At 39.1% G+C, this 11,642-nt stretch overlaps 1 long non-coding RNA gene across 3 annotated transcripts in view; it reads left to right on the top strand.

Annotated features, from left to right (window-relative positions):
* The window catches only part of LOC118214472, a 265,667-nt gene that overhangs the window by 78,209 nt on the left and 175,816 nt on the right, over positions 1–11,642 (top strand). For all 3 annotated transcript variants that reach the window (XR_004762623.1, XR_004762624.1, XR_004762622.1), the window contains exon 2: positions 5,911–6,041. This is a non-coding gene — a long non-coding RNA (uncharacterized LOC118214472). The remainder of the gene's footprint in view (positions 1–5,910; positions 6,042–11,642) is intronic.

Raw genomic sequence — 11,642 nt, 5'->3', positions numbered from 1 at the left:
AAAAGTTAAAAACAGCCATACATCAGCAACCTCTTGTCATTTATTAAAACATGAAGTATTCACATTTATATTTATTAAGAAGTAGCAGCATATGGCTATAATATTCTGCTTTTCACAGTTTCCCATTTTTGAGTGTTATCAGAGGTCAGAAATTGCAATAATACGCATTAAAGATTTCAATTTTCAAATGTAGCAGTACATGAAAGTTTTAGGTATGATCAAATTAGTGGTTGTTAGCTGATTGAAAGTGTCTTGAAACAGAACCAGGACTTCCCCATTAATGAGGTTTGTCACTTGGCTTTAAGGATTTCAGTGCTGTGAAGTTATGTTGAAATCTTCCCTTATTTCATTTTTTCCCTGTATATTGATTATGTGACAAGAACAGGTTGTAATCATTGTGCCTCGACAACTTCTCCCAAATGTGGTCACCATCACATTCAGAAGTCAAAGCATCCTTAGGTTCAGATTGGAACATAGTGGGGACGGATGGATGGCTCAGCCCTGTTTCAGCTTCCAAGTGTGAAAGGCCATTTTCATCACTTTCAGGGCGACTCCTAAAACGTGGCCATCCACGCAGAGAGCTGTTAAAATCTGCAGTCAGCTGACAGTGCTCACACTGTTTAAAAACGCATTTCCCAACCAGCGCTTTCAAATGTTTCACAAAAAATAAAACAACCGAAGAGTGATGTCATTAGACTGAGACAAGCTTACAACTGTGACCCAGCATTACGCAGTGTTACATTTCCCTGAAGTCACAGAACAAGCGAGTATTGTACAAACTAGCGAGAAATGAGCCGCTTTCCCTCTCTCTGCCCAGGACTAGATAACAACCATCACTGTATAAAAGGACCCATACGATAGCCAAGTTAAAAATGTTTTATTTTTTTTGCTGAGGAGAATTGCAAAATGTTAATGGGGCTACAGAAAAACATGAATACTGTTTCCATCTGGAGCGTGGGATATTGCCAGAGAGGTCTGCAGTCCAGACTCTAATACTCATTGATGTTAATCATGTCCCATTGTTGTCAGGGGACTCCAGTTCAGTTACATTTGCTGGTTAACTACGTGAAATGGGAATATTTTGGATCACAGTTCATCTTAGGCCATTTACACTGTCAGACATCCGATGGAAATCATCTCTCTCTCTCTCTCTCTCTCTCTTTCTATATATATATATATATATACACACACACACACACACACACACTGAGCTCAACAATGTTTGGGACAAAGACATAAGTTTTCTTGATTTGGCTCTGTACTCTGCAAATTTGCAATCAAACTATTCACATGTGGTTACAGTGCAGATTCTCAGGTTTTATTAAAGAATATTTCTAAACATTTTGGTTTCACCATGTAGACATTTCAGCACTTTTTATACACCTCCCTCAATTTCAGAGAACCATAATGTTTGGGCCATATTAATGTCATGCAAAATGAAGGTAGTCATGTTTAGGACTTTCTTGCATATCCTTTGAATGCAATGACTGCTTGAAGTCTGTGACCCATAGACATCACCAGGTGCTGAGCATCTTCTCTGGTGATGCTATGCCAAGCCTGTACTACAGTCATCTTCAGCTCCTGCTTGTTTTGGGGGGCAAGTTGCCTTAATTTCTTTTATTCAGGGCACCAAAACATTTGGGACAAATGGCTTCCCAGGTGTTTCTGATTTGTCTGGTGTGTACAATTGCTTCCTTAGTGTACTGTAGGTATAAGAAAGCTTTCAGTATCTAGTCTTGATTCTTGGCTCTTGATTGCCTGTAGAGTCTGGTATTGGCGTTTGTCAACAGGAGGACAGAGTTGTGCCAATAAAAGTGAAGGAAGCCATTTTCAGACTGAGAAATAACACGTATATTAAGTGCTGTAATTTCGATATGGTTGAACCGAAATGTATAAAAATACTCTTTAATAAAAGCTGGGAATCTGCAGTAAATTCTTTCCTTGAAATAAAAAATGATGGAGCCAAATTAAGGAAAAGAATGTCTGTGTCCCAAACACTATGGAGATTGCTGTATGTATGTACACACACACACACACACACACACACAATTATATATATATATATATATATATATATATATATATAACATAACCTGAAATAAGGTCATTATATTTGCAACTTGGTTGCAAATGCTTTGCATTCACTGACTGCCTGAAGTCTGCGATGCTGGATGTCTTCCCTGGTGATGTTCTGTGAGGCCTGTACAGCAGCCAGTTTGAGTTCCTGTTTGTTTTGGGGGTTTTTCTGGCTTCAGTCTTGTCTTCAATAAGTGAAACACATGTTCAGTTGGATTCAGGTTGGGTAATGGCCAGTCAAGAACATTCCACTTTTTGGCCCTGAGAAACTCCTTGGTTGCTTTAGCAGTATGTTTTGGATCATTGTCCTGCTGCAAGGTGAATCAATCTTTGAGGGAATTTGTTGAATCTGAGCAGATTTTTCTGTGCACTTCAAAATTCACCTAGCTGCTGCCATCAGCAGTCACATCATCAGTAAAGAGCCAGTTGACCATACATGCCCAAGCCATAACACTACCTCCACCATGTCCACAGACAGTAACTGCTCAGCCCTTTTCATTCTACACACATTTCTCTTTCTATCACTTTGGTACAGGTTAATACTCCTGTCACCTGTCCATGAGACTTTGTTCCAGAACAGTTTTTTAGTGTACTTTTGGCAAACTCTAACCTGGCTGTTCTGTTCTCAAAGCTTATCAATGGTTTAAATCTTGTGGTGAACCTTCTGAAACGATGCCAGTGTTGTCTTTCGTTTATGGTAGTCTTTGAAACGGCTATGTCTACATCCTGGAGAGTGTTCTTGATCAGTACAGCAGTTTAAAAGCATTTTTCCCACAATAGAAAGTATTATTTGGTCATCCACAACAGTGGTCATATAGGCTACCAGGTTGTTTGCTATAGCTGAGTCTATCAGTGCGTTCTTGCTTCTTAACATTGCACTAAACCATTAATTTTGACACACCCAGTGTTTTTGCTATGTCTCTGATTTTTCAGCCTCATGATGATCTGCTTTGCTGGCATTGACACTTGTTTGGCCCTCATGTTCAGAGATAACAGCTAGAGACTCCAAACGTAAATGATACCCCTAAAATGAACTCTAGAATTTTTGGTTGCTTTCTTGTTTATGAAAAAATGACACACATACACAAGATGGCCATAAACCAGCCAAGTGTCCAATGACTTTTTGTCCCCTAAAATGGAGGGACTTTGTATATAAGGGGCTGTACTTCCTACATGGTTCACCTGATTTGGATGCAAATAGCTTCAAATTAAAGCTGACATTCTGCACCTTAACCTTGTATTCATTGTTTCATGTAAAATCAAATGTTCTGGAGTACAGAGCCAAAATGGCAAAATAAATAAATAAATGTGTCACTGTCCAAATACTTACGGACTATATATGTATAATTGTTCGTTGGTTGTGTGCAAAACCTTGATTAAACACAAGTTAGGCTACATACTGCCTGTAGATACTTGCTGTGTTGACAGGACTTCTGGAGCAATAATGTCACTTAACGTTTGCAGGATTAACGTAAAGAGGACAGATTGGTTTCCTGTCTGAGTGGGAAAAAAAGTATCCTTTCAAAGGAGACACAGCATGGCCTTAGGGTGGAATACTATAGACCAGCCCCACTTAGAGACAGACTCCTAGCAAGTCGAATTTAAATGGTGAATTTTCCATTTCTTTTCAATCATGTTGGACCCAGTTTGCAGATGGTCTCTAAACATTTTATCTTAACTCGATAAAGATATTCATTATCAAAGGCATCATCACATGTATTATATCCCAAATATGTCCCACCTTTTAATTGAGCGGTATTTTGATTCAAACCCACATGACTGCATGCTGCAGCAATTTGTACACAGTACGGGAGACCCACACCAGAGATGCACGTAATTATTCTCAGTTTGCTTTCATGTGTACGGAAGGGTATAATATCCATGTCACAACAGTGGATATTGCGTACTGTATTTTTTGTGATGTGAAACTTGGATTGAACCATATTTACTGCTGCTAACTGACCACGGTTTAACGCACTGCTTAGCCTACATTTTTGTTCACGTAATTTTAGAGATTTTCTCGTCAGTGACATGGCAGACCACTCAGGCACACAAGAAACTCTACTAGAATCTGAATTCAGCTGGTATATGTAAATGCAAAAAAGCTTATAGTCATAGGACTTGTTTTTTTCTTCTTCATTTTTTCATATTTTAAAGTATGTTAATGGTTTGATCAATCTCCTGATCAATGGGTATTTTCTTGCCTGGAAATTGACTGAACCTGCTATTCTCCTCTGGAGACTTGGTTGTGCTTGATTCATGTTGAATATTATCAGAAGATACAGGATGCACTCCTGTCCTGCCATATTCAGAGTAAACTCAAGGGGATATCCCATCCTGTCTGTGAGTCATTTGCACAATACTTACCGGAGATAATGTGCAATTATGTCAACCAAAAAATTCCCGAAGATGGGAATCCCATTTTATTAACAATAAGCTTAAAACAAGATTTCTATGTGGGGGATTGCTCTGATCATAAACTCAAATAATTCTACCGTATTCTTTGACGTACCCGCATCCTACCGTTATCCACATTGTAGGATTTTTGGAATAGAATGAGTCAGCATACAATATAAAACATGAGTCGGCACTTCTTTCATTCACAAGTGAAAAATCAACAACACAAGATCACAATCAGATGGTGGGGATTATTTGATTTTAGCCTAAAAGGGATATGTTGGCAGCTTTAACTGGACTGAGCCATGTTTGTTTTCTGTAAACCCCTCTGAGAGTACTCACAGTGAGCAGGCGTATCACAGAGACAAAAGCAAAGTTCAGGTTTCTTAAATTTTGAGCAGAGGTGCGGGGAAAACAGAAACAAAAAATAGGCAGTTAGAAGTTTCAGGTTGAGTCACATAAATAACAAGCAAACAGTCGTGTGACAGAAAGGGGAAAACTTAAACCGGAGCATTGAAAAAGAGAAGCTCTGGAAAAAACGTTGTGTTGGCAACCCTCGACAAGGAGGAGCGTCGTTGGGATTTCATTGATAGGGATACCATATCTCATGGGAGCGCCTTATTTTGCAAAAATACTTAATATGTTTGTTTGTGAAGAATGCACATATCCTTTTTCAATCAGCACGTCATCCTTAGAAATCTTATTCTGAGAACGGAGGAGCCTGTTTGTCAGTTCCTTCAGCGTGCTGCCAGCTTCACTTAATGCGCCCTCACAGAGAGTGACCTTTTCATCAAAAGTTTTTATTTCGATGACAGCCGTAAACATGTAACTGCCAGTTTTATTGTTAAACGGCAGACAAGGAGTAAAACTAGACATTGAAGGATTTGGACACATTAGCATAGGATAAAGGACACATTATGCGGCAAAAGGTTAACATGAATCCACCCTATTGTGTTTCTGTGTCTGTTGCAGTCTTTGCGCTACAAGAATGGCACGCTCTGAACAATTAGCTCATTTTTGTGGCGATCTAAATAGTTCAGAGATAGATACTAAGGGATTTAGCTTTTCGTCTGAGGAAGACCATAATGACTCATGTAAGCTACAGCAGTCATACATGTTAGGTAGATCTTAGTTTTGCCGAAAAACAAGTTCTTTAAAAAAAAAAAAAGCTTTACACTTTTACTGGTTCTAGAAATGTGTCATATTTTCTGGGAAACTCAATTTCTTAAAATCTTTTGACAAATTGATTTTGATCAATTTGTCAAAATCTTCCAGAAATGAAGTAAATGCTGGTGCATGTACTATGCTTGACTCTTTATTTGGGTGAGATGTGATTGTGGCTGGATTAAGAAATACTGTCATGCCTGTGATGTCTGCAGTGTATGTAAAGAGAAATAAAGTCCAACACCTAGCATTTGTTTCTTAAATATATTTCAGAAAATCAGGTCTGTCCAGCGAGTCCAGGTGTAGCCCTGTCTCCACATTCGAAGGGGAGAACCAGCTTTCGTCCTTGTGAATCGGAGATCTATGATGCAGATTAGCAGTCATCCCAGCCTCTGCAACCAAAGGTAAACTGCCCTTATTGTCCCAACCACTGATGATAATTAATTTATCTGAATTCCATGTCAACTATGATAGCTTTTCATTGAATCAATGAGAAAAGGTGTCGCATTCATCCGGCTTGTTTCTTGTCTGAAACAACTTGAATTCAAGTTATGAAATGAAATGGCCTTTCTACTTTGTAGTTTACAATTTAATATTGAGTCAATCAGCAGATTCTTGATGGCATGGAATTTTTTTCAGATGAATATAATGAATATAAAATTTTTTGGTCAATGTGGGATATCAGTATTGTTACAGTATAGCCCGGTATTGCCATATATTTTCAAAATTTTCATCAACATGAGGGCCTGTACAAGGAAACAGGAAAATAATTAACTGCATGTGAACATTAAAGAGGTGCCACTGTGAAACATATGGCTCCCTCTTCTGGACAGTACAGCGATGGTATTACGCTTACGTAGGTTCTCAATTTCCAAGTTAAAGCCTTCCAATAGTTTTAGATTTCACTAAACACCTTAATGTGTCATCAGCTTTGTAGCACAATGTCCATGGAGGTCGAATCAAGAAATGTTTCAGTATCAATAATTAGGGGTAGCCAGCAAAATGCATCAAGATCTATTGCCTATGATGTAATCGGACTGGGTTGCAAGAAAGTAGATGATGGGCTTGGATGATTTTGTGAATCATTTTTGTGTACTTCAAAATGCATGCATTGGAGTGCGAGCTCTTACTGACAAAGCATCATAACACATTTGCGGGTTCAGAAAAATATTATTCATGCTCAATGATATACAGTGCATGTATGATGTATACAATGTCCATAATGAGTGATTGAGACACTGTGTTCGTAGCCAGAAATGTGATTGTTTGTTGGGCCACTCTATTCTTGAGCAAAGAAGGCAGTAATTTAAATGGAATATGTGTGGATTGTAGGGATCTGCTAAATAAAATAATGGAATACATGGTGCATAACTACCATGCACTTACTTTATGGCATATGGGAATAATAAAAATGATATACAATATGTTGTCTTTCCAATGAGGGATGAAAACGAAATATTTTCAACTGAAGCCATGTCTGTGTATCTCAGCCTAAGCGTACATCCCCATTGTCCCATGCGGACAAGTTTTTGCCCATGAGATTCTGAAACACACACTACTGACAGCTTCCTGATGGTGGACAAACTCGGTACTGAAGGCAGGGGTCTGAGTCTGAGAGATACTGGAAGAGCTCTGAGATAAGGAGGATGAGGCAATGGAGATATGGATCAGGACAAATGGCGCATTCACGCTTTTATTTTTTTTAAAGGCCTCCTCTGAGCGCTCGCGGCCAGTCACAGAGATGAAGCTGAAGATAGCGCAGGTTGGAGAGATACAGTGAGAGGGGTTAGTTTGGTGTAACAGCAGGACATCAGTGCTGAGCTGAGACTGCAGTAATTTTTTTTTTTTTGCACTGAGGGATCATGGGAGCTGTACTGTTACAGAGAGATTTGGGAGCCAATAATGAAAGCTCAATAGGGAGCAATAAGGTGCAAGATATGACCTTATAACTCCAATAATGAGCAGAGTAGACACATTAATCTAGGGATGGTTTCAAACTAGAGAGAAGAAGAACCAGAGGCAGGAGCCCATATGATCCGTGTTTCACTTTGCCATAGTTGCCCAATGACAGGTTTCTTCAGTGACCTGTTTGGAAACAAACAATGAATGCACACTGTTCAAACAGCCCCATCTTGTGGTGAGATTGGAAGCGTTGCGTTTCAGGCAGGGCTTGGCTGATTCCACAGAAAACAGTTTAATCGAATATCATAGGCATAAACAAAATGCTGCTTGGAAACAAGACAACAGGACAATGAAATGGGGATATAACCTGACTAGTGTTTTGAGAATTTCAGTTTAAAGCACGCACAAACTTGACTTTTTAATGACCTAGTCTTGCAGGGCTTCTGGATCTTAAAAAAAAAAAAGCATTTTGAAGCTCTCCAATTAAAAATAAAGCAGGTAATTGTTATGTTTTTCAACCGCATGTTCTTAATTTCGGTGATAAAGATCAAATGAATGAAAACATATGCAACACCCATGGTGTTGTTTAAGTACACATTTATAGGAAGAAATGGTACAGGTAATTTTGGTACTGAACCTGGTCTCAAACCCAATCCTATCAGTGCAATATTTCCAGCACCCTTAAATTAGTCAATATTCAATGAATGAGGGACTCCTCACATCACCTCACTTGACTAGTTTCTCCCAATCAATACAAACCAAAATGAAACTCCACCATTTTTCTTCACTAGTGAAACTATGAGGTAAGCCGACACTATTATATTTCCAAAATAAATTTATAGAAAACCTTTCACATTTCGTAATTGCAATTTAATGCATTATGATGCATCATGCTTTTCACCTCTCCTTTATCAGTGCGAGTGGCTATCTGTATCCCATATGATGTGTCAAAATTGCAAAATTGTCTTACAATACAACTATTTTTATAACTAGCTAGCTAGGCCCCATTCAGATCAGTGCATAGACTGCATCCGATTAATAATGGGTTTAGCTTCTGAGCTAGCCATCAGAGCATGTAGTTTTCAGTTCTTTAGAAAGATATATCAGAGCATGTAGTTTTCAGTTCTTTAGAAAGATATGCCATGAGAGAACTAAGGTGGCTGAGATGGGACAAATTAACAAATCAGAAAACAAAAACAAAAAAAAAACAATTCATAGAGCAAACTAACAACTCAAAAGTCACAACAGCTTAGAAACACAATAAAATGTCACAAAATAAAATATAAAATCTAAAACTGTAATGTAATTTCACGAAACACAATTACAATATAGAAGACACTATAACATTTCACAAAACGAAATAAATCAAAAAACACAATATGTCACAAAAAACATTTGCAGCTGAGAAAACAACAGAAAAAAGTAAAACCCAGCATTTGTCAAAACAAAGCAACAAATGTGAAAAAAGGAAGAACAGAAACAAATCAACATTTCACATAAACCGGAAAGGGTACCAGCAATCTTGTCCCTGATTGGACAGAATTGTTATCTATGTGACCATAAGTACTGGAATCTAATGTATTGCATCAGAGTTGCCTACAAGAGTCATAACACAACAGAAGAACATATGAAAAGAGTGCATTGCAGTAATAATAACCAATGATATTCTGACAATAAAAATAGTATAAGGCTAAGCAATACAGCAACATTAGTAAAGTGGCTAGTGTTGATACATCAATCACTGTTAACATACTCCTAAATGCTATACCAAAAAGCAAGATTTATGTAATATGATAGCACAGGGTGGGAGACTAGGGAGGAGAGAGTTGCAGTATTCCAGATGGGAGAACACCAGGGCCTAGACCATGAGCTGAGTGGAGTAGGTGGTAAAAAAAAGGGCAGCTTCTTCAGGTGTTGCAAAGGAGGGATCAGTAGGCCTGGTTCACTGATGCTATGTTCTCAATAAAGGTGAGGTTGCTCTTGGGCGTCCCGCTGAAGTTCTTGGCAGTCTGAGCGGCAGTCACTGCAGCGTTTTCCAGGGCGATGCAGAGGTAATGGGGGAGAGCAGACTTGGTAGGGATGTACAGCAGCTTGGGCCAGATTAAGCTTTAGGTGTCAACTGTTCATCCAGGATGAAATATCACCAGGCAGGCTGACATGCGTGAGTAGGCCAGAGCGGCTAAAGGAGAGAAACATTTAAGTGACATCAATTGGGTCTAGTGAATAGGTGGTCGGTTGGTGAGCCAGCAGAGGTCCTGAGACAACAGCATCTGTAAAGGGAGAGAATACAGAGAGAGAGAGAGAGAGAGGATAGGCTGGGATGGGCATCAATGGGGAGGAGGCTAGAAGACAGCGCTGAATGAAGGAGCTGCAGATGTCTGCTACTTTCATGTCACAGTAGGTTACGAAGCTGTCTGCAGTGAGAGGAGTGGGAGATGGGGAAAGGGGTTGGTTGAGGCTGGAGAAGAACAAGTTTATGTGGGTTACAGCTTCATGAATAAGGTGTTGGAAGTGACACACGCCTTGTAGAATGACCAGGCATATTTTACTGTGAATGGGGGCAACATTGTTTCATATAATGCTGACGCATATAAACATACTGTTTAAACACAATACAGAAATACAGTGGTATGAATTGGCAAAAATCCAGTCAATAAATAGGCTATATATATGTATCTGTGCAAATGTTATAATTACCATTCTATACCCGCTGTGTGCCATTCTTGAGCGATTGTTTTGGCTTAAGCTAACAACAAAAACTAAACATTCATTTCACTTTTCACCTTCTTGTATGAGCAATCCCCTGTTCCTAAATCAATGGTTCCACAGTTTTCATTGAAAGAACCAAACATGTTTATATAGACAGCCCAATTGTGGGAATTGCAGTTCTTTGGGAATGTCAATGGGGACATTGTTCCTTCTTAAATTAGACATCTTCACAGTTCTCTCTTGTTTCTGTTTCAAAATAATTGAAAACTACACACACTGATGGCTAGCTCTTGAGCTAAATCCATTATTAATCTTATGCAGTCTATGCACTGCTCCAAATGGGGCGTAGCTAGCTAGTTACGAAGCTAGCTATGTGGGATGTAGCTGGGCAGCTCCCTAAGATAGTGGCACCATAAAACAATTGGAACACGTCACGTGGGTGAAGGAGAGAAAAAAAGACTTCAGCATGATACGTCATTTAGCATTTAATTGCAATTACGAAAAGTTTTACTATGAAGTTATGTTGGAAATACAATATTGTTGGCTTACTTATATTGTTTCAGCGGTGAAAGAAAAATAGTTGATTTTCGTTCTGGTTTGTATTTATTCAAAGAAACTCATCAAGTGAGTCCCACATTCACAGGCTAAGTAAGACTTTTAGAGTGCTGGAAATTTGTAGAACAGATATGAATGGGTTGTGAGACCAGGTCGTGCTATTTACCGAATCATTTGCCATTCACCCCTTTCATCATACCACACTGCTGCCAAGTGTCTGTCCACGACAGGTCACATCGACTTATCCATGCTTTGTCTCAACCTTTTAAATACAGTAAAAAGGTTAACATTCTGCAACTTGTAATTAAAAACTGTTGATAAAAAATCGCCCACGTTAGAAAATCATTATCTCCGGAGATGGATTAGATCCAGGTCGAAATTTATGAAGAGATTTACCCAGAGTAAGCACTTCAGTTAAGATAAAGAGCGGTTGTCAGTGCTGGGTGTACATTGTGGTGCTGGGTTACTTGTGGCAGTCCCCCCCGTCCCCTGTATCGCTCACTCTGTATTTCTGTCTGTGGCGTTTCGTCTGTGATTGAGCCAGGCTGGTGAGCCTCGTTGTTAATGCTTCAGGGTGAGTTTTCCTTTCCTCACAGAGCCCAAAGACAAGGTCGTCTTAAGGACAAGAAAGACAATGTGAGTTTGGTTTGTACTCTGGGGAAGGAGCCTGTTCCAGCTTAAAGGTGCCCCTGTTTAATGTCCAATTTTTGTCTACACTTAATACTCTTAAATGTGTAAACCTTTGTGATAATGCAGTTGATTACAATGCTAATAGCAGATATTCCTCATGAAGAACCCAATGCGAGAATTCTCTGCCCCCTTTCACAGTTAGCACTTAG

The sequence above is a fragment of the Anguilla anguilla genome, chromosome 15 (assembly GCF_013347855.1).
Source record: "Anguilla anguilla isolate fAngAng1 chromosome 15, fAngAng1.pri, whole genome shotgun sequence".
Classification (NCBI taxonomy): Eukaryota; Metazoa; Chordata; class Actinopteri; order Anguilliformes; family Anguillidae; genus Anguilla; species Anguilla anguilla.
This window is presented reverse-complemented; position numbering and strand designations above follow the sequence as displayed.